This window comes from Taudactylus pleione, unplaced genomic scaffold (genome assembly GCF_031769625.1).
Source record: "Taudactylus pleione unplaced genomic scaffold, aTauple2 ptg000556l, whole genome shotgun sequence".
In the NCBI taxonomy this organism is placed as follows: Eukaryota; Metazoa; Chordata; class Amphibia; order Anura; family Myobatrachidae; genus Taudactylus; species Taudactylus pleione.
In genome coordinates, this window is record NW_028284958.1 from 19,080,771 (window position 1) to 19,107,905 (window position 27,135).

The following is a 27,135-nucleotide window of genomic DNA, read 5'->3' on the forward strand; positions in this document are numbered from 1 at the left end:
ATCTTTATAACCCTGGTTTACCATATCATCTATATACGTTGAGATGGCGTCTGGTGGCCAAGGCCTATTAGATGAGGCTCTGCTCTCCCAAGCAGAAAGAGGGGCGATTTCTTTCACTGACGATGAAATAAATAAACTTAAGTATTATTTGATAAATTAGATTTTAGCAAACTGCCAACAGAAACTAGCGCAGACCTTTTCTATCGATTATTGAAGTTACAGAGGAGAGAAGTTGACCTACAGTTACATGGTCAATTTCTGTCCGAGTATCATCGCCGTAAACAGATCCCTAGAGGATTCAGGATTCACAATGTACCCACTTTAGGGAGAAATAACCCGGTGTTCTGCAGCAGGTGGTGTGCAATTTTGAATAAATGTTCACTAGATCTACTGATACTTGTAATTGAACAGGTTGGCAGTGAACTTCAGAAGGTCAAGATTGAGATAGAACAAGCAGAGATTGTCACACTACCTACATTACGAGATGATAAGGGAACTAACTGGTTGGATAGATTACACACACAGGTTGAGACCTATAAAAGGGATTTAACTGCCTTCAAGCGTAAGAAATGAAATGCTGTCACATCTGACTATCAGAAACATACTGTGTATCGCTGGCTTTTGGGTGACAATATACCACCTAGATCTAGACAGTTTAACAATATGTCCAGACGGAGACGACCGATGCATATCCCATTAGACTCTGGATCATCGTTATCTACTTCTGAGACTGAAGCAAATTACGAATTGGAAAGATCCAGTGGTAATTTTTTAGATGTTGGTCCACATCAAGAACATATCCCACCCGATCCCAGCGAAGCAAGAACCGTAGACCCCACCCGAGGCGTGGTGGGTATAAGGAGAGGACGGCATGGAAGGCGGATTTGAGTTCTGTTTTTAACCTTTCCAGTGCCATCCTTGATGAAACGCAGTTAAATGTATTGGCTAAAGGCCTTTCATTTGTTCCAACATACAGATATAGTGAGTTTAAGAGTGCTATTGATCTTTATAAATTTGGTAGAACACTAAGGTTGAAATAATTTTTTTGTAATAAGAGTGCAACCATTGGTACTAAAAAGTTTAAGGGATCATCGACTTTTGATCCACCTACCAATAACGCCAGTCTTAAAACCTTTTGTAGGCTAGTTTCAAATGACATCAGGTCGAATGTTGCACCGAAGATGTATAATAATCTAACTACACTTGAAGAAACAGCATTACAGTCTTTGATAAAAAATCCACATTTGGTTATCAGATCTGCTGATAAGGGAGGCGCTGTGGTGGTACAGGATTGGACAGACTATGACGCAGAGATTATGTCACAACTTGCTGATAAAAACACCTATATCGATGTACCTCAGAGACCTGTTCATGAAGTTAAGGCTCTGGTTGATGCGGTACTCAGTGATGCTTTGGTTCAGGGATGGCTTGATCAGGATGAATTTTCATTCCTGACGGTTGAACATCCAAGATGTCCTATCTTGTACACATTACCCAAAATACATAAAACTACTATAAAACCTCCTGGCAGACCAATCATCTCTGCACAAGGGTCTGTTTTGCAACCATTGGCAATATTCATCGACCATGAATTACAACCACTAGTAAACAAGCAAGAAACCTACTTAAGGGATACCAGTCATTTATTACAATTATTGAGTGGAATGGGCAATCTGAACAATGTCCTACATGCAACATTGGACGTGAGGTCGCTATACACGGTCATACCACATGCAGAAGGTCTCGAATCCTTAAGAACTACTTTGACAACTCGGTCGTCGAAACGTATTCCTACTGAATTCTTGATTCAATTAGCAACATTAGTTCTTTCTAAAAATCATTTTCAATACAAGGATAAGTTTTATAACCAAATATCCGGCATGGCCATGGGGTCTAACCTGGCACCTTCCTATGCCAACATGTACATGGCGGACTACGAGAGAAAGCACATTATCTCTAAGTATGGTCAAAGTATCATGTTTTTCATTCGTTTCATAGACGACATTTTCCTCATCTGGCAAGATTCATTAGAAGACTTTAATCAAATGATCGTAGATTTGAATGCACTTGATACACTGACATGGTTCACGTCTGAAATTGACAGTCATTCCATTAATTTTTTGGATGTAACCATTAGCATGTGTGAAGGTAAACTCACTACTGCACTATTTAGGAAGCCTACTGACCGGAATTTGGCATTACTACCTTCAAGCCACCATCCAGTTGCCTTGAAAGAAAATCTTCCGGTATCACAATACCTTAGAGTTATGCGTATCAATACCTCGTCTGAAATGAGAGAACTTCAGTTGGAAGAAATGATGATGAGATTCCGTGAGATGGGTTATCATCAAGCCACCTTACATAGATGCCTACACAAGGCTAAACAGATCTTCACTACCCCATTGGAGAAACCATCGTCATCTAGTAAAGATGACACACGTCTGATATATACCACGACATACGATGGTCAAGCTAAATACACTGAGAAATTGATCAAGAAGTTTTGGCCGATTCTACAAAGCAACAGAACATTACCGTTTCAAAAGATGGCACCACCCATGATGGCCTATCGAAGAGGACCCGATTTACGGCAAATGTTAATGAGGCCCACTTTGTACCCCAATAAAAAGAGCGAGGTTTCTGAACTCTTCCTGTCAAGACCAGGCAGCTATTCATGCGGAAATTGTATCACTTGTTCTTCTATGATAATTGGACCCAATTTCCCGCATCCACATACAGGTAGAAATATAGCTATTAAGTATAGGCTACATTGTGCATTGGACCATCTAATATACATACTTATCTGCCCTTGTGGTCTGTATTATGTAGGCCTTACAGCACGACGCTTTAGGGATAGGATGGCCAATCATCGTGCCTCAATTAGGGCGGCACTGCAGACCGGTAAAAGCGACAAACCTGTCGCCAGGCATTTTTAGGAAAAGAAACATCAGGCAGCAGCATTAAGATGCAAACTTATCGATTGGATTCCCCCACAGCAAGGATGTGATAGTCTCTTAGGTTTGAAACGTAGGGAATGCTATTGGATCCACAGTCTGGATACTGTAATGCCGAAAGGTTTAAATGAACACAATCCCCTAAATGTCTTTCTATAAGGTCAGCCATTGGGGTTACAATTAATTGCCATTATATTATGGTAGATCTAGTTTTTCACTTGCGTTTTATCTTTTTATGTACATATTAACATATTAAATGCATGGCAATAATAATGCTATTGGATGATTTGCAGATGTTTATTTACTTATTTTGTTTAAGTCAATTTGTATTTACACCTTTGTCAGTCATATCAGGTTCCTGTCCTGTCATTATTTATCAGCATGGCTATAATTAATAGCAGCGCTGATAATGCTCACACAAGCTCCGACCGTTGCTTAGTTACCATGGTCGGCTTGCTGCTCAGAGAGAACTAGGAAACGGAAGCATGGTCTTCACGTGCTTCCGGTTCAGCGGCATATAGCCGCGAGCAGGTTTGATCCCACACCAGCGCTCGTTGACAGCGTGTGCACACATGCACACGCGAGACGCTGCTGCCCCTGCCGAGTCTTTATCAGCTACCACACACCAGGTAAGCCCATTGATGTACATCTGACTCAGTGTCTATTGATGGCTTATTAGCCATACATTACAACTTGGTAATTGCCATATTTTAGGTCCTGATGTCTCCTTTGGACCTAGATACCAGCGCTGCCATATAATTCTTATATGCACACAGGTACAAACTTAATCATCACAGGGTGGTGCTTACATGCATGATGTTATGCACTCATGGATTATTCCATTTCATCTTGCAGTCATTTTTTTAGACATTTATGACACTGTCGCATTGAAGTAAATACACGCGTGTGGTGCATACTTATTGGCTCACTAACTTGGTGTGTGTTGGCTGACCGAGGCTGTATTATACTATATTACATTATATATTTACTTTGCATGTACCACTCAGATGAGGGATATTAACCCATGAAGTGTCACTTAGGTGTTGTAACACAATAGGAGTGGGTTATAGTGATTGATTTAATCACTGTTGACAGACGGGAGCCTGATAGACAGATCATTGTTTATTTCTTTTGTTTCATAGATGTTGTTTCATCATTTCTCTATGAAATACCATGTATGACTTGTTGAACTGAGGTCTTGAGAAAGGTACAGTTGTGTACCGAAACGTCGACCATGAATATTGATTTCTTCCGTACAACATGAATGTTCTAAAGATAAATAAATTGTGCATAAAATTTTAATACAGAGAGTGCATCCTTACTTTGGAAATTCTTCTCTATGTGTGGACTCACATGTCTGTGGAGGCACCCTGACATTGTTATTTTTTGCCGTGAGTGCGGGACTATCTTGGTATATAAATATATTATATATATATATATATATATATATATATATATACACACACACACACACACACACACACACACACACACACACACACACATATATATATACATATATATATACACACAGTCAGGTGCATAAATATTGGGACATTGACAGAATTTTCAAATATTGGCCTCTATTCACCACCACAGTGCCTTTGAAATGAAACAAACAAGATGTGCTTTAACTGCAGACTTTCAGATTTAATTTGAGGGTAATTACATCCAAATCAGGTGTAGGAATTACAACGGTTTCTATATGTGCCTCCCACTTTTTAAGGGGCCAAAAGTAATGGGACAAACTAAACAATCCTAAATCTAACTTTCAGTTTTTAATACTTTGTTGCAAATCCTTTGCAGGCAATTACAGCCTGAAGTCTGGACCGCATAGACATCACCAGACGCTGGGTTTCATCCCTGGTGATGCTCTGCCAGGCCTCTACTGCAAATGTCTTCAGTTCCTGCTTGTTCTTGGGGCATTTTCCCTTCAGTTTTGTCTTCATCAAGTGAAATGCATACTCAATCGGATTCAGGTCAGAGGATTGACTTGGCCATTGCATAACATTCCACTTTTTAACCTTAAAAAAACTCTTTGGTTGCTTTTGCAGTATGCTTCGGGTCATTGTCCATCTGCACTGTGAAGAGCAGTCCAATGAGTTCTGAAGCATTTGACTGAATATGAGCATATAATATTGCCTGAAACACTTCAGAATTAATTCTGCTGCTTTTGTCAGCAGTCACATCATCAATAAATACAAGGGAACCAGTTCCATTGGCAGCCATACATGCCCACGCCATGACATTACCACCACCATGCTTCACTGATGAGGTGGTGTGTTTTGGATCATGAGCAGTTCCTTTCTTTCTCCATACTCTTCTCTTTCCATCACTCTGGTACAAGTTGATCTTTGTCTCATCTGTCCATAGGATGTTGTTCCAGAAAGGTAATGGCTTATTTAGATGTTGTTTGGCAAACTCTAATCTGGTCTTCCTGTTTTTGTGGCTCACCAATGGTTTACATCTTGTGGTGAACCCTCTATATTCACTTTTGTGAAGTCTTCTCTTGATTGTTGACTTTGACACATATACACCTACCTCCTGGAGAGTGTTCTTGACTTGGCCAACTGTTGTGAAGGGGTTTTTCTTCACCAGGGAAACAATTCTTCTGTCATCCACCACAGTTGTTTTCCATGGTCTTCCGGGTCTTTTGGTGTTGCTGAGCTCTCCGATGCATTCTTTCTTTTTAAGAATGTTCCAAACAGTTGATTTGGCCACACCTAATGTTTTTGCTATCTCTCTGATGGGTTTGTTTTGATTTTTCAGTCTAATGATGGCTTGCTTCACTGATAGTGACAGCTCTTTGGATCTCATATTGAGAGTCGACAGCAACTGATTCCAAATGCAAATGTCACACCTAGAATCAACTCCAGCCCTTTGACCTGCTTAATTGATAATGAAATAACGAGGGAATAGCCCACAACTGTCCATGAAATAGCTTTTGAGTTGATAGTCCCATTACTTTTGGCCCCGAAAACAGTGGGAGGCACATATAGAAACCATTGTAATTCCTACACCGTTCACCTGATTTTGAATTAATTACCCTCAAATTAAATCTGAAAGTCTGCAGTTAAAGCACATCTTGTTTGTTTCATTTCAAAGCCATTGTGGTGATGAATAGAGGCCAAAATATGAAAATTCTGTCAATGTCCCAATATTTATGCACCTGACTGTATATATATATATATATATATATATATATATATATACACACACATATATATATATATATATATATATATTGTCGAAGCTGGTCTAGTGGCTGAGACAGAATCAGTGTAAAATTAGCTTGGAGCGATGCCATCTTGCGAATGGCAACCAGACTCCATCTTAAAAATAGGTCACACAGAGCCATTTTGTCGAAACTACATAGTACAAAAAACACAACGCTAAATTGTTAATAAATAGCAATTTGTCAAAACCACATAGTACACAAAGCACAACGCTAAATTGCTAAGTAGCACGGCCAGCTTTTTAACAATCTTCCCCAAACACATACCGACGGTGTTTAACATACACAAAAATGACTTTCCAACACATTAAAAACACCATGAACTTAAATAATGAACAGTGCAAAATAGTAGCAAATTAGTGGTGTTTTCCCTGCATTCACATTAACACATACACGCTATGTTAAACAGTGCACAACGCAAAATAGCTAATTATTAGCACGTTCAGCTTTTTAACGATCCCTACACAACCAATACCGACTTAGTGCTGCTCGCTAAGTATCCCACAGACCCCCAGACGCACAACGCTATTTAGTGTTGTTCTCCCTTGCATACATACACTTAAAGCAATAGTTCCGTAGTGCAAAAGGGTTATTATTACATGATTCATTCACAATGCCAGCGTGTAAAGAAATGACTGTTTACTGCATCTAAGGTTTAATATGTGATAAGTAAGCCGTGTTTGGTGTTATGCTGATCTGCACTTTCTCAACAGCTTTCCGGTATCATCGGTGTGAAGATCGCAACATGCATTCTCAACTTATGGACCGTAGAAAGTTAAAGCACCAAAATGTACTTTGTAAAATTAACAGCCTAGATTTGCATGAGGCGGGAAAACGGAGATAACCAGCTGTCGGAGGTTGGTCTGTGTCCATTTGAATCAACCTGTTAAATGTCCTGTAACAGAAGCACCGTGATGGGGAACCAATGGGATCGCAACAAACCTCTCTATTGTGTAGTCTATTTCTGTAAGGGTATAAATATGTGTGTTCTGACCCCAGTCTTCAGTCTTCATGCTGATGCTGTTGATGGAGGTTTCTTGCTGATGCCGGAATCTGGTCTCACAGCGCGTCTGTATGTATAACTGTATCTTGGGTCTGTATAATTTCTTTGCCCTAAATTGTACTTCGATCACAGCATGTAACTATCTGTACTTTGCTTGAATAATACTTTGTGCTTTGGAAACACATGTTCAAGGTCTGAAGTCTTTATTTTACTGTATGACTGCGTACGCAAATAGCGTCAATTTTAGAAGGTATAGGCAGGTTCTTAGAAGGTTTAGGCAGGAGCGCTTAGAGTTTTAAATCCAGAATCCTTAATATAAATTATATATATATATATATATATATATAAAAACATACACATAAATACACATACATAAATACACATCTCCTTCTATAAAGGAACCATATAATTGTGTAAGTGTGGTAGGGAATATAGATTTTAAGCTCCACTGGGGCAGGAACTGATGTAAATGGCCAAATATTCTCTGTGAAGCGCTGCGGAATATGTATGAGCTATATAAATAACTGGCAATAATAATAGGGCAGGACCAGCTACATATATAACGTATAAATGACAATGTACTTACATTTGCACAAATCACATTGTATATCAATTCAAAAGTGGGGACTGAGAGGAGACCTGAAATTTGCCCTTTCCCCAGAAATCAATATACCATGGATCTGTAGGAGCAGCCCCAGTTATACTTTATATATGTCTTGGGTCCTCTGCCATGGTTTTATCCTTGTTTCAGAAAAAAATAATTTCCTCTATTAATAATGTTTCTCTGAATCGTACAAAGAGAAAGACATTTCAAAGAGAGGCTGAACAAGGTTGGAGAACCATTAGATCTGTACAGTAAGGCCAATTGCACAAAAGGTGACACTGCCTGGCAGGAGTGGATTAGGAATTTACAGTGGCACTGGAAATTTTCATTAAAGTGGTCCTATTATGTTGGTATGTCCAAGGGCAAACATTGGTGAGGTTAGCAGACAATCAGCTATAGTACTACTGACAGCGAAAAAGGGATTTAGGTGTCCCTGGACTGCTTACGGTCTTAGCCAAAGTTTCTGAACTTGACAGTAACTTTTTATGAACGCGCTGCAGGTGCCGTATAAGGGAGGATGTTCCTAGGTGGTTAACGTCCCTACCCCTACTTATTTCACCTTTACATATGGTACATATGGCAAGACAGTTGTTGTCCGGATTTGGATAGAAATATTGCCAGACCAAAGAGGTGGAATGTTTGGTCTTCTGCCCAGGCATGACCGTGATGGGCTTTTTCATCCCACGGACAACAACTATCTCCCCCGGAGCCTGATTTAAACAAACCACATCACCATCAGAATCCTCCTCGCCAACTTCCTCCTCAGCGCCAGCTACACCAGTATCCTCATCCTGTTGTACTTCAACAGTGACATCTTCAATTTGAATATCAGCAAGTGGACTGTGGGTGCTCCTTTCAGCACTTGCAGGGGGCGTGCAAATGGTGGAAAGAGCCACCTCTTCCGGTCCAGTGCTGGGAAGGTCAGGCATCGCAACCACCACCACACTTGGACTCTCCTTGGGGATTTGTGATATCTTCTTAGAAAGCACAGTTCTTCGCTGTGCTTTTGCCAGCTTAACTCGTTTGATTTTTTTAGCGGGCGGAGGGCTTCCATCGTCATGTGAAGCTGAACCACTAGTCATGAACATAGTGAAAGACCTTAGCCGTTCCTTGCCACTCCGTGTCATAAATGGCATATTGGCAAGTTTACGTTTCTCTTCAGATGATTTAAATGTTTTTTTCAAGGTCATTTTCCTGAACTTTGTCATTTGGGATTGTATGTGCCCTCTACTATGACATTGGGCATCGGCCTTGGCAGACGACGTTGATGGCATGTTATCGTCTATGTCATGACTAGTGGCAGCAGCTTCAGCACTAGGAGGAAGTGGTTCTTGATCTTTCTCTATTTTATTTTTATCGGAGAAAGTTTGGTCCTCCATTTATGTTATATCGATTTGATATATACGTGCGGCTAAGGCGCACACAAACACAGAAAATATTTTTTTATTTTTGCTGGAGAGTAGTGCACTTTGTGGGTTACAACACCCTTTAAGAAATGAGCCAGCCGGCTCTTTACTTATGGGACACAGGCGCACGCTTGGCGCTGCTCCTTTGTTAATGCACGTGTGGCTACTGCGCACACAATTCACAAACACAGAAAATATTTTTTTATTTGGTTTGGAGTGTACTTTGGGGGTTACAGCACCCTTTAACGGTCAATCCAGCCGGCCCTTTACTTATGACACAGGCGCACGCTTGGCACTACTTTGTTGATGCACGTGCGGCTACTGCGCACACAATTCACAAACACAGAAAATATTTTTTTATTTGGTTTGGAGTGTACTTTGGGGGTTACAGCACCCTTTAACGGTCAAGCCAGCCGGCCCTTTACTTATGACACAGGCGCACGCTTGGCACTACTTTGTTTATGCACGTGCGGCTACTGCGCACACAATTCACAAACACAGAAAAAATATTTTTTTTAGCACTTGGATGGAGCACCCCTGATGGACAGAGCACCCCCTGGACAACACTACAGCACCCCTTTAGGACTGGGACACTGTACAGGACTTTGGAGTGGACACAGCCCCTATGGACAACTGACTGCACAACACAGTCCAGCCAGCCCCTATGGACTTTGAAATAGTGGACACAGCCCCTATTGACAACAGCAGCACAACACAACACAGCCAGCCCCTAAGGACTTTGAAGTAGTGGACACAGCCCCTATGGACAACAGCAGCACAGCACAGCACAACACTACTCTGCACTACACTACACTACACAGCCCAGCCAGCCCTAACTCCCACCCTCCCTCTTCACTGTCCACAGCCGAGTGGGAAAATGGCGCCGACGCGGGTACCTTATATAGGATCCAAAACCCGCGAGACCCAGAAGGCGGGATGGTGACGTTTTGCCTCGATTTCAGATCCGAGTCAGGCGGGAAAAGTCGAGCCTGACTCAGATCGGCCTCGGATCGGGGGGCTCGGATTTCAGAAATCCGAACCCGCTCACACCTAATATATATATACACACACATATACATACATACATACATACACACACACACGACCAGGGCAAAGGACGGCACTCAGCAACACTCCACAACCAATAAATGAAAGCACAGCAATAGTTTGCTATAAGTCATATTTTATTTATATATATATTTTATTTATATATACATATATATACACAGTTCATGCATACAGTATACACACACACAATTACCTACCTGCATACAGTATACACACAATTACCTACATACATACAGTATACACACACACAAATTACCTACATGCATTCAGTATACACACATACACAATTACCAACCTGCATACAGTATACACACAATTACCTACATGCATACAGTATACACACACACACACACAATTACCTACATGCATACAGTATACACACAATTACCTACATGCATACAGTATACACACACACACACACAATTACCTACATGCATACAGTATACACACACAATTACCTACATGCATACAGTATACACACACAATTACCTACATGCATACAGTATACACACACACAATTACCTACGTGCAGACAATATACACATACACAATTACCTACATGCATACAGTATACACACACAAATTACCTACATGCATACAGTATACACACACAATTACCTACATGCATACAGTATACACACAATTACCTACATGCATACAGTATACACACACAAATTACCTACATGCATACAGTATACACACACAATTACCTACATGCATACAGTATACACACACACAATTACCTACATGCAGACAGTATACACACACAATTACCTACATGCAGACAGTAAACAGTATACACACACAATTACCTACATGCATACAGTATACACACACACAATTACCTACATGCAGACAGTATACACACACACAATTACCTTCATGTATACAGTATACACACATACACAATTACCTACCTGCATACAGTATACACACAATTACCTACATGCATACAGTATACACACACACAAATTACCTACATGCATACAGTATACACACACAATTACCTACATGCATACAGTATACACACACACAATTACCTACATGCAGACAGTATACACACACACACAATTACCTACATGCAGACAGTAAACAGTATACACACACAATTACCTACATGCAGACAGTATACACACACAATTACCTACATGCATACAGTATACACACACACAATTACCTACATGCAGACAGTATACACACACACACACACACACAATTAACTACATGCAGACTGATGATGACGTTTTGCCTCGATTTCAGATCCGAGTCAGGCGGGAAAAGTCGAGCCTGACTCGGATCGGGGGGCTCGGGGGGGTTCGGATTTCAGAAATCCGAACCCGCTCACCCCTAATATATACATACACACACACACGACCAGGGCAAAGGACGGCACTCAGCAACACTCCACAACCAATAAATGAAAGCACAGCAATAGTTTGCTATAAGTCATATTTTATTTATATATATATTTTATTTATATATCCATATATATACACAGTTCATGCATACAGTATACACACACAATTACCTACATGCATTCAGTATACACACATACACAATTACCAACCTGCATACAGTATACACACAATTACCTACATGCATACAGTATACACACACACACACAATTACCTACATGCATACAGTATACACACACAATTACCTACATGCATACAGTATACACACACACAACTACCTACATGCAGACAATATACACATACACAATTACCTACATGCATACAGTATACACACACACAAATTACCTACATGCATACAGTATACACACACAATTACCTACATGCATACAGTATACACACAATTACCTACATGCATACAGTATACACACACACAAATTACCTACATGCATACAGTATACACACACAATTACCTACATGCATACAGTATACACACACACAATTACCTACATGCAGACAGAATACACACACACACACAATTACCTACATGCAGACAGTAAACAGTATACACACACAATTACCTACATGCATACAGTATACACACACACACACAATTACCTACATGCAGACAGTATACACACACACAATTACCTACATGTATACAGTATACACACACACAAAATTACCTACCTGCATACAGTATACACACACACAAATTACCTACATGCATACAGTATACACACACAATTACCTACATGCATACAGTATACACACACACAATTACCTACATGCAGACAGTATACACACACAATTACCTACATGCATACAGTATACACACACACAATTACCTACATGCAGACAGTATACACACACACACACAATTACCTACATGCAGACAGTAAACAGTATACACACACAATTACCTACATGCAGACAGTATACACACACACAATTACCTACATGCAGACAGTATACACACACACAATTACCTACATGCAGACAGTATACACACACACACACACAATTACCTACATGCAGACAGTATACACACACACACACAATTACCTACATGCATACAGTATACACACAATTACCTACATGCAGACAGTATACACACACACAATTACCTACATGCATACAGTATACACACACACACACAATTACCTACATGCATACAGTATACACACACACAATTACCTACATGCATACAGTATATACAAAATTACCTACATGTATACAGTATACACGCACACAATTACCTACATGCATACAGTATACACGCACACAATTACCTACATGCAGACAGTATACACACACACAATTACCTACATGTATACAGTATACACACACACAATTACCTACATGCATACAGTATACACACACACAATTACCTACATGCATACAGTATACACACACACACAATTACCTACATGCATACAGTATACACACACACACAATTACCTACATGCAGACAGTATACACACACAAATTACCTACATGCATACAGTATACACACACAATTACCTACATGCATACAGTATACACACACACAATTACCTACATGCAGACAGTATACACACACACACACACACAATTAACTACATGCAGACTGATGATGACGTTTTGCCTCGATTTCAGATCCGAGTCAGGCGGGAAAAGTCGAGCCTGACTCGGATCGGCCTCGGATCGGGGGGCTCGGGGGGGTTCGGATTTCAGAAATCCGAACCCGCTCACCCCTAATATATATATACACACACATATACATACATACATACACACACACACGACCAGGGCAAAGGACGGCACTCAGCAACACTCCACAACCAATAAATGAAAGAACAGGAATAGTTTGCTATAAGTCATATTTTATTTATATATATATTTTATTTATATATCCATATATATACACAGTTCATGCATACAGTATACACACACAATTACCTACATGCATTCAGTATACACACACAATTACCAACCTGCATACAGTATACACACACAATTACCTACATGCATACAGTATACACACACACACACACAATTACCTACATGCATACAGTATACACACACAATTACCTACATGCATACAGTATACACACACAATTACCTACATGCATACAGTATACACACACACAATTACCTACGTGCAGACAATATACACATACACAATTACCTACATGCATACAGTATACACACACACAAATTACCTACATGCATATAGTATACACACACAATTACCTACATGCATACAGTATACACACAATTACCTACATGCATACAGTATACACACACACAAATTACCTACATGCATACAGTATACACACACAATTACCTACATGCATACAGTATACACACACACAATTACCTACATGCAGACAGTATACACACACACACACACAATTACCTACATGCAGACAGTAAACAGTATACACACACAATTACCTACATGCATACAGTATACACACACACACAATTACCTACATGCAGACAGTATACACACACACAATTACCTACATGTATACAGTATACACACATACACATTTACCTACCTGCATACAGTATACACACAATTACCTACATGCATACAGTATACACACACACAAATTACCTACATGCATACAGTATACACACACAATTACCTACATGCATACAGTATACACACACACAATTACCAACATGCAGACAGTATACACACACACACAATTACCTACATGCAGACTGTAAACAGTATACACACACAATTACCTACATGCAGACAGTATACACACACACAATTACCTACATGCAGACAGTATACACACACAATTACCTACATGCAGACAGTATACACACACACAATTACCTACATGCATACAGTATACACACAATTACCCACATGCATACAGTATACACACACACACACAATTACCTACATGCAGACAGTATACACACACACAATTACCTACATGCATACAGTATACACACACACAATTACCTACATGCATACAGTATACACACACACAATTACCTACATGCATACAGTATATACAAAATTACCTACATGTATACAGTATACACACACAATTACCTACATGCAGACAGTATACACACACACAATTACCTACATGTATACAGTAAACACACACACAATTACCTACATGCAGACAGTATACACGCACACAATTACCTACATGCATACAGTATACACGCACACAATTACCTACATGCAGACAGTATACACACACACAATTACCTACATGTATACAGTATACACACACACAATTACCTACATGCATACAGTATACACACACACACAATTACCTACATGCATACAGTATACACACACACAATTTCCTACATGCAGAAAGTATACACACACACAATTACCTACATGCATACAGTATACACACACACGCACACAATTACCTACATGCAGACAGTATACACATACACAATTACCTACATGCAGACAGTATACACACACAATTACCTACATGCAGACAGTATACACACACACACAATTACCTACATGCAGACAGTATACACACACACACAGTTACCTACATGCATACAGTATACACACACAGAATTACCTACATGCATTCAGTATACACACATACACAATTACCTACCTGCATACAGTATACACACACACAAATTACCTACATGCATACAGTATACACACACAATTACCTACATGCATGCAGTATACACACACACAATTACCTACATGCAGACAGTATACACACACACACAATTAACTACATGCAGACTGTAAACAGTATACACACACAATTACCTACATGCAGACAGTATACACACACACACAATTACCTACATGCAGACAGTATACACACACATAATTACCTACATGCATACAGTATTCACACAATTACCTACATGCATACAGTATACACACACACATTTACCTACATGCAGACAGTATACACACACACAGTTACCTACATGCATACAGTATACACACACACAACTACCTACATGCAGACAGTATACACACACAATTACCTACATGTATACAGTATACACACACAAATACCTACATGTATACAGTATACACACACAATTACCTACATGCATACAGTATACACACACAATTACCTACATGCATACAGTATACACACACACAATTACCTACATGCATACAGTATACACACACACACAATTACCTACATGCCTACAGTATACACACACACAATTACCTACATGCATACAGTATACACACACACAATTACCTACATGCATACAGTATACACACACAATTACCTACATGCAGACAGTATACACACACACAATTACCTACATGCATACAGTATACACACACACAATTACCTACATGTATACAGTATACACACACACAATTACCTACATGCATACAGTATACACACACACAATTACCTACATGCATACAGTATACACACACACAATTACCTACATGCAGACAGTATACACACACAATTACCTACATGCATACAGTACACACACAATTACCTACATGCATACAGTACACACACAATTACCTACTTGTATACAGTATACACACACACAATTACCTACATGCATACAGTATACACACACACAATTACCTACATGCATACAGTATACACACACACAATTACCTACATGTATACAGTATACACACACACAATTACCTACATGCCTACAGTATACACACACAATTACCTACATGCATACAGTATACACACACACAATTACCTACATGTATACAGTATACAGTATTCACACACACACAATTACCTACATGCAGACAGTATACACACACACAATTACCTACATGCATACAGTATATACACACACAATTACCTACATGTATACAGTATACACACACACAATTACCTACATGCATACATTATACACACACACACACAATTACCTACATGCAGACAGTATACACACACAATTACCTACATGCATACAGTATACACACAATTACCTACATGCATACAGTATACACACACACAATTACCTACATGCAGACAGTATACACACACACACACAATTAACTACATGCAGACTGTAAACAGTATACACACACAATTACCTACATGCAGACAGTATACACACACACACAATTACCTACATGCAGACAGTATACACACACATAATTACCTACATGCATACAGTATTCACACAATTACCTACATGCATACAGTATACACACACACATTTACCTACATGCAGACAGTATACACACACACAGTTACCTACATGCATACAGTATACACACACACAACTACCTACATGCAGACAGTATACACACACAATTACCTACATGTATACAGTATACACACACAAATACCTACATGTATACAGTATACACACACAATTACCTACATGCATACAGTATACACACACACAATTACCTACATGCATACAGTATACACACACACAATTACCTACATGCATACAGTATACACACACACACAATTACCTACATGCCTACAGTATACACACACACACAATTACCTACATGCATACAGTATACACACACACAATTACCTACATGCATACAGTATACAGTATACACACACACAATTACCTACATGCAGACAGTATACACACACACAATTACCTACATGCATACAGTATACACACACACAATTACCTACATGTATACAGTATACACACACACACAATTACCTACATGCAGACAGTATACACACACACAATTACCTACATGCATACAGTATACACACACACATTACCTACATGTATACAGTATACACACACAATTACCTACATGCAGACAGTATACACACACACAATTACCTACATGCAGACAGTATACACACACAATTACCTACATGTATACAGTATACACACACAATTACCTACATGCATACAGTATACACACACACAATTACCTACATGCATACTGTATACACACACACACAATTACCTACATGCATACAGTATACACACACACAATTACCTACATGCCTACAGTATACACACACACACAATTACCTACATGCATACTGTATACACACACACAATTGCCTACATGCATACAGTATACACACACATAATTACCTACATGCAGACAGTATACACACACACAATTACCTACATGCATAAAGTATACACACACAATTACCTACATGCATACAGTATACACACACACACAATTACCTACATGCATACAGTATACACACACACACACAATTACCTACATGCCTACAGTATACACACACAATTACCTACATGCATACAGTATATACACAATTACCTACATGTATACAGTATACACACACACAATTACCTACATGCAGACAGTATACACACACAATTACCTACATGCAGACAGTAAACACACACACAATTACCTACATGCAGACAGTATACACGCACACAATTGCCTACATGCATACAGTATACACACACACACAATTACCTACATGCAGACAGTATACACACACACACAATTACCTATATGCATACAGTATACACACACAATTACCTACATGCAGACAGTATACACACACACACACTTACCTACATGCATACAGTATACACACACACACACAATTACCTACTTGTACACAGGCTCTCTCCTCTTCTGCTCCACGGCAGAGGCAGTGTAACATGACACCTTGGAGTCCCACTCAGCAGCTCTGCCTCATGCTGTCACACACTGCAGGCAGCCTGGCCCCTGGGTAGCAGCTTCCTTGCTTGCTTGGGTTCTGGTCCGATTTTGCATCTTAATCTCACGAGACTGTGAGTGTAATGAAGCTCCTCGGCGGCTGCTGAAAGGAAACAGCTGAGCTGCCGAGGAGTGCCGCACCAGAGACAGCTAAATGCTGTACTCCGGTTTTCAATAGAAGTAGTGGCCGGAGGCAGGGGACAGTGTGTGGGGGCCCCTAATGTGTGGGGGCCCCAGGACGACCGCCCCTGTCGCCCTGCCTATAATCCGGCCCTGTACAGGGCTTCCCCCATATCCAACAGCAGCCGCAGCCCCCATAGGTTTGCTGGTGGCTGCGGTAGCTAATGCCATCTGATGATGGCATTAGCTGCTGTAGCCTGGGGCTACTTTCTGTAAAAATTAGCGGGAGAGGGTTCCTCTGGTAGTGGTACGTTCACGTGATCCTTAGTATTTGCAGGTAACCCCTGAAATAGGAAGTTTTCAGGAGATATCCCACAAATATTATTTGATAAATTTACCCTTAGTCATCTGAGTAAGAAATAAAGGAATTTAGGGTCGTATTCAATTAGTTTCGCACCCGCAATACTTTTCTGCCTGCTGCACTTTTCCCCTACTTCGCGTTTTCAATCCAAAGGACGCGAAAACGCATCCCGGCGAAACTAACAAGCGAAAAGTGTTGGTAGAATTGTGGAAAACAGCCTGACACCCCCCAAAGGATGCACCAAAATTGTGGATCAAAGTAGATGTCTCCGATTAGCCCTACTGAAGCTATTTGGGGTACTTAAGTGCTGGCAATTGCTCCAAAATAGCGGCTTTGCACAAGTGGTGAAGAATAGCATTAGGCAGTTTTTTTTGGTGAATATAAGTAGCTCCTGTCAAATTTGGGGTACTTGAAAATGGGTGCAAGCATAGTTAAAAATTGCTAAAGTGTACTTTTTCACCCCCATTTTCAAAGTGCTTTTTTAGGGTGTTCCTCTTTTTTGGGAGGCATTTTTGTGATGCAGATAACCTTTGGGGGTCTGTCCAAAGGGTGCAGACTGGTTTCCGCACCTTTGCACCCCAAAACCACAATTCTGCACTTTTTTCAGCCGGGTATTCATAGGCAAAACTTTTTCGCCTATTACATTGCATTGACTTTCCACGTACATGAAAAGTCTTTGCAATTGAATAGGGTGAAAAGTTTCCACCTGGCGAAATGACATCTGCGATACTTTTTCGCCGCTTATTGAATACGGGCCATAGTGAAATTCTTCCTTTCCCCGATATCATGGAAAATCTCCCCAAGCTGTTCTACAAAACAGACAAACAACACAGATGGGAATATTGGGCTGCCGTGGAGTTTTTTCTTTTAAAGAAATTATATACACAGTAATCGGTATCCCTTTTCCTTTTCAAGCTCCATTGCAGCCACAATGTCTAGGATGTGCCCAAATTATGTGAAAACAAGAGGGGACATTAAACACAATCAATAGTAATAATACAAAGAAAATGCAAGAAAGGGATTTATTTTATTGAATAACTGCTTAAAGGATTTTCCTCCCAAACCAAGCATCAGTATTTCTTTTGTTCCTATGAAAAACTGCTAGTTTTGTCTAAAAGGCTACATACAGTATGTTCACCCAAAGATAACATTTGATTTAAGCTACAATTAAAAAAGAAAGTCAGGCACATCCATGGACTCGTCAAATCCCTGCATCAAAGGAGTTTATGGAAATAAGTTTTCATTATTATTATTTTTTATTTTTTCAGTTAATTCAATAAAAATATGAAGGTCCTGATTCTGTTTAGGATGCAATTTGGCATCCGCATGTGCAGAAAGGGTCCTGGAAGAGCACACGCAGGCCCCCCTATGGCTCTGCCTGATTGACAGGCAGAGGTGTTTGTGAGGCAGTGGGGGGCGGTCATCATTCCCGGAAATGGGGGCGTCACTCCTGTTCTCTGGGAGTGCCAAGGCCAGGGTCCATGGACGCAGAATTCCTGGCCTTGCAAGCCAGCCAGCCTGCATAAACTGAGGCTTACTCCGCTGGCCAGTGCCACACAACATCGCGACCAATGGTTGCAATGGTGAACGCAGGCTGCGACCTCTGTCGCAGCATAGGGATTGCAGATGCTGACAGGATGCGTCTCTTCACATCAGATGCCTCCTACAATATTTGAATTTTAGGAGGACGGAATTGCAAAGTCTCTTGTGTGCGGCTTTGCAATCCCATCCACTGCTGAATCAGGCCCTAAATCTTTATGTCCTTGAAGGATGGAAATAAATCAGTTTAGTCTTCCTGAAGGTAGGTTTCATTCTCAACACCCATTGTCCGTATATAGTGCATAGTCGGAATGGGAGTCTAGTGAACTGGAAGTGGGGACTGAGTACGAAATACCTTAGGAATGGAGGCTGTTGAGCCATAACAGGAATACGGAGATAAGCATTGTGTTGAACTTTGCATGTAAGGAAGTCTCCATTCTCTATCACATGGAATATAGACTGCACTGACTCCATGCGAAAATGTATTGCGTAAATTAATTGATTGAGCTGCCTCAAACTGAACTCTTTGAAAATCTACTGATGATTTTTCTACTAGGAAAAGCTTGGAATAGAAGCTGGCACCCCTCTGAGGCAAAGGAACATAAGAGTCTATAAGATGTTCTAAAGAGGACAGAACTCAGAACTTTAAATTCTACTCTGGAAACAGAGAAGGATTCTATGGGTTTTTTTGTTGGTGATGTTCAAACCCAGTGATGAGTATCCACACATTCACATCATTTGAAATGATGCCACCCACAAGAAGATAGTCATTGTCAGGCGTTTGGCTCCGGAACAGGGCCGTATCTACCCATTGGCCAGGATGGCATTCGCCAGGGGCGCCAGCCAAAGGGGGGGCACCATCCGGCAGTGCCACCAGCAGCCAATGGCTGGACTACCCCGCTTGTCCCCTGAGCCCCAAGTGTAGGGCAGACCGCAGTCTGCCCTACACAGTTTACAAACACACAGCTGCCAGCGGCGGCTGTCTGTTTGGTATAGCAGCAAGCCAATGAGAGTCAGACAGACTCTCATTGGCTGCTGCATCCACGGAGGGAGACGGGCTGGAGCTCACTCATGAGCTCCGTTTTCTGGCTCCCCCCGCAGCAAGTGATGGGAGAGACGTCGATGGGGATGGATGCTACTGGGGGCTCTGTATTGTGGGGGTCACTACTGGGGGCACGTTATGGGGGGATGGCCGCTACTGGGGGCACTGTATAGGGGGGACTACTACTGGGGGCACTGCAAAGAGGGGACTACTACTGGTGACACTGCATAAGGGGGACTACTACTGCAGGGCACTTCCTGAAATTATGGGGGGTGGGTGGCACCAGACCATTACCTTGCCAGGGGCTCTCGGATCCCTAGATACACCCCTGCTCTGGATTTACCTTCCTTGCTCAAGGCCGAATTAAAAGGCTGCTTAGATGATGCAGCACCATCAAGCTTCTGAAAATACTGCTCCCCTGGGTGATACCTCCGTGCCTCTCATTGCTAGTGGGAGGAAGAAAGTGCCCACTTCTCTTGTCTTGCAGCAAATTATGGGATTTACATCCTGTAACTTTATAAATCATTGAAACCAGTTTTTCAACCAACAAAAATTGCCTTTAAACATAAGTGTGGTGAAACAAATCTTCGATTATGGATCCATTGCCCCCAGACGCAGCCATCAGACTACTAGATGAGATGGTAACTGCAATAGTGATGCTTCACACAGGAACTCAATCACTTTTTGCATTGCTTCAATGCTTTTACGTAAATAATGTGCAATTATTTTCTCCTGCACTCACTTATGGAAATCGACATCAAGGTTTGAAATTCCGCTATATTGATGACGTCATTTTTACTTGGGAAGACACAAAGGAAAGTTTGGACAAATTTTGTGAAGATCTGAATGACAATGTCCACTTAAGCTTCCAGTCGGGTCAAATAGAAATTAATTTCCTTGATCTCGCAATTTATGTAGAGGACAATAAACTGGAAACCAGATGTTTTAGGAAGCCTACTGATTCTAATAATTTTATTGAGAACATAAGTCAACATCATAAGAATTGGCTCCACAGTGTTCCAAAGAGCCAATTCTTAAGATTAAAGCGAAATTGTAGTAAACAAGAAGTATGTGTGAAACAGATTGATATTATGGAAAAAAGATTTGAGGAAACAGGATATAACAGAGTAATGCTCAATAAATCCAAAAAAGAAGTCCTCGAAAAGGATAGAACATCCCTTATTCAACCAAAAGATGTAAGAAGTAATCAGCCGCAAAAGAATTCATACCAGTATGCATTCATTGCCGAATATAACAAACATCACAAGAAAATTGATTCTACATTGAAAAAACACTGGCATCTTTTATTAAAAGGTCCCTGTGCTAAGAGACACTATTCCAAAAAATCCAACATTCATTTACAGAATGGCTCCTAATTTGAAGAAAAAATTAACTACAGTAGAAGTGCCTTAACGACAGCCACTACACATCCCATTAGGACCAAGGGATGTTTTAGATGCGGAAGTTGTCTGGCATGTAAAGAAGTCAAAAGTTCATGTACTAAATTTACAGATTTCACAATCAATGGACATACCCATAAAATTGACTCTTTTATTACATGTCATACGACAAACATTATTTATTTTTTAGAATGTAGTTGCCATCTGGTGTATATCGGAAGAACAAATAGATTGTTAAAGACAAGACTGGGGGAACACCTACGGAATATATTAAAAGGGGTTATGCATTCTCTTTCCAATCACTTCAAGGAGGTCCATGGTTGTTCAACAAAAGGAATTATAAAATTTATGGCAATAGAGAATGTAAGGGACACATGGAAAAATAGGGATGAAGAAATAAGATTGGAGAAAAGAGAAATGAATTGGATATTCAACCTTAAAACATTATCCCCTAGAGGTTTAAATTCAGATTTCGAGCTAAAGTGGTTCGTGTAGATTCTTATTAGTTTTCTCTATTTTTTATTCTGAAATTTAAAAAAATTGGCTTTTTATAACTTTATAGTGTTTTAGATTATTGTTTTATAAATGTTTTATGCTGGTAATTTTGCTGTGATTTTATAGGATTGTATTTTTTAACACCTTTTTTGGGATTTTTATATATGATCTGTTGATTTATATATGATCTGTTGAGCTATAAAACTCTATACTATGCTGAGAAGAATTTGTTATATTGTGTTTTCCTTTATATTACATACAGCATGTATCCGAAGACTATGAATTGTAACTAAAAGAGAGAAAAAGAGAAAAGTTTTTGCCCCATTGAAGATGGCCGTTCCTTGTAAGAGTGATATAAGATGGCCACCGAAACCGGAAGTATGATCGATCCACCATGCGTTCCAAACACAGGAAGATGAAGGACATGACCAAAGCAGGAACCTGTAGTAGAGAAGGACACCAGGGAACTGAGGAAAGTGTTCCGCTGTGAGAGAGAAAGCTAAAGAGGACTGAATTACTAGCGCACATGTTGGAAGTATCCCCATCGGAAGTAGTTCTTATCAACTTCCAGTCCAGCGGTTTTATATCCACTTCTGGTCCGGTGCTTATGTTTATACATCTTTTTTATGGTAAAATTAGAGGATTCAGGATATTAGGACTAGGTATGAAGCACCGGCTAGTTGAGTTTCCATCTGAGAGGGACTGATTTAATGGATATATATTTTGTATGGACAATAAGGATTATTCGACCTCCTGATCTGGAAGTTGATCCCTTTGAGGGTATATAAGAGGGCTCATTTGAGCTTAAGTCACACTACCTTGAGGAAGGGAACTGTGGTCTCCTGAAATGCGTTGGTGGAGTGTGACAGGAAATACCAGGAGAGTGACTTGGAGAAGGACTGTGGACGAGGTTTCCGGAGACCTCCACCATATTTATTTATACCTGATTCAAGAGAACTTCTGGTAATTCTCCTGCCACATACAGTACATTTGTGGATTTTGTTTCACCATCTGGTGAATGGATGATACGATTATTTGTCCTTGTTTTTAATTGTATTTGATGAATAAATAGTGTGTGAGTTACTACACCAGATTTTCTACATAATTTGTTGTCTTTCATGGTATGAAAACAAATCATCTACTCTGAGGAAGTCTGCATACATACAAAATTTAATGTGTGGAGATTTAAGGAAGTATTCCATTTTTATTTTTTAAGACACTAGCGCATTCAGAATAATCAGAATTTTTATGTTATCTAATGTTATTAGATTTTGTTAATAGTTAAGGGTACTATTGTTTGATTGTTACGGTTTGCTGCTATTAGGGTGTCAGTTGAGCCAGGGACACTCCTGAAATTTGTATCCATAGTTTTATTATTATGTCTAAGGAGGTAATTCTTAAGATCAGAGTTAAATGACTTGGGATCAATGCTAGATGGCCATTCAAGTTCAATAATAATAATTTTGGATTGGTATTTCATGTGTCTCACTCTTCAAACTCTTAGTTCTCATTATGCTTTTGTACGTGATATTGCTTTATTTTAATCTCTATATATCTGTCCTAGTGAAGGGTTTTGCTTTATTTCCTACTAAGAACGTTATGAGACAGGGCTGTCTCCGATCATCTCTTTTATTTGCTATTGTAATGGAACCACTTGCATTTAGAATTCTTCTGTACTCAAAAATTTCAGGTATACAGATGGACCCCTGTGACCACAATCGTGCTCTCTATGCACTCATTAATCCTGTTGACTATCTTTCCCCACTGCTTGCTGAATTGCACACTTACATTAATATCTCCCATTTTAAAACCAATTCTGACAAGAGTAAGGCGTGGCCTTTAATCATAGTCCCCTCCACTTTCCATCAGCTCAAGGTCTTTGGTGCACAGACAAACTTAAGTACTTGGTTGTTTACCTTACTATCTCTTATGACTATCTATACACAACAAAACTTACCCTGCTTCTAGAAATAGTAAAGAATGGTCTTTGTATATCAGGTCAAAAGTTTGACAGTGTCAACATTAGAATGTCGATATCCTCATGTCGACGCATTCACAATGTTGATATCGGAACTGTTGCCATGTGAAATGTCGACAGTCTGAGGATGCTCTGCCACAGGGTGGGTTTGGGTTAGTCTGCCAGGTGAGACGGGGGAAGGTTTAGGCACTGAGGGGGAGGGATAGGCACTGGGGGGGAGAGGGAGGGTGTGGATTAGGGATTAGGATTAAGAATAGTGGGGAAAATACTCACTGGAACGCCACTGCTGAGACATCACCGTCGGAACTGCCCTCACATGACCCCCAGGACCCACAAAATGACACTGGAGCCGCTGCAGTCTCTGGAACAAGGTAAGACACCACTAGACCGCCAGGGACCTTTTGTCTACAAATGCCAGCAATGGGGACCCGGCAGCAGCCTTTCCGGATTCAGTGAAGCCTTCCTGGCACTGCCAGGTCCCCGCTGGATGAAAGTGTAATGTGCAAGACACAAAAACCTGACGCTGGCAGCAGACGCCGCTGTGGAACGGGATCGTTGCTGGACCTCACTGGAGGGGTAAGTAATGTTAAATACCAACGGCGTATTCGTTAGTATCACTGCAATACTAAACAAAATATGCCTTTGGTAATAAGGTACATTGACAAACAGAGCCTTCAAGTTGGTAAAGAGTGTTACATAAATATGCCATCCCAATGAGGAAAAGGCATTGTATGGGATTAAAGCTTGTATTATACAATTTCAATGTGTATTATAACACCCCATATTAAGATACGAAGTCTGCGGTACAATATTAACACAATAACCATGAGTTGACTAACAAACAGTGGCGTAACTAGGGTATTTGGAGTCCAGGGCAAATTTGAAAATGGAGCCCCCCCCCCTATGTGCGCGCGCAGCGAAAAATGGGGCATGTCAACATGACACACACCCCTTTCTTGTCACTGGGAACATTTCTTTCCATTTGCACCTTAATGCAGTGCCCCTTATACAGTCCCCCCCTATGCAGTGCCCCTAGTAGTGGTCCCCCTTATGCAGGCCCCAATTAGTTCCCCTTATACAGGCCCCCAGTAGTGGTCCCCCATATGCAGTGCCCCTTACACAGTGCCCCTTGTAGTGGTCCCCCTTATGCAGCCCCCCATTAGTTCCCCTTATACAGTGCCCCCAGTAGTGGTCCCTCATATGCAGGTCCCCAGTAGTGATCCCCCATATACAGTGCCCCCAGTAGTTGCCCCCCTTTTGCAGTGCCCCCTGTAGTGGTTCTCCCTTTTCAGTGCCCCCTGTAGTGGACCCCCCTGTGCAGTGCCCCCAGTAGTGAGCCCCTTATATAGTGCCCCCAGTAGTAGTCCCTCCTATACAGTGCCCTTTATATAGCTCCCCCAGTAGGAGTCCCACTTGATACAGTGCCCCCTGTAGTAGTCCCCAGTAGTGGTCCCCCACAATGCAGTGCCCACAGTAGTATCCCCCCCCAGTGGTAGTCCCCAGTAGTGGTTCCCCATGATGCAGTACCCACAGTAGTATCCCCCCCCAGTGGTAGTCCCCAGTAGTGGTTCCACGCGATGCAGTGCCCACAGTAGTATCCCCCCCAGTAGTATCCCCCCAGTAGTGGTCCCCCCTTGAAGCAGTGCCCTCAGTAGTATCCCCCCTCAGTAGTATCCCCCCACCCCCCCAAGGCTGTACCCCAGTAGTATCCCCCCCAGTAGTTGTCCCCCCCCCCGAAGCAGTGCCCCCAGTAGTCTCCCCCACCCAGTAGTAGTCCCCAGTACTGTTCCCCCCCACCTGAAGCAGTACCCACAGTAGTATCCCCCCAGTAGTGCCCCCAGTAGTAGTCCCCTTCTTTGA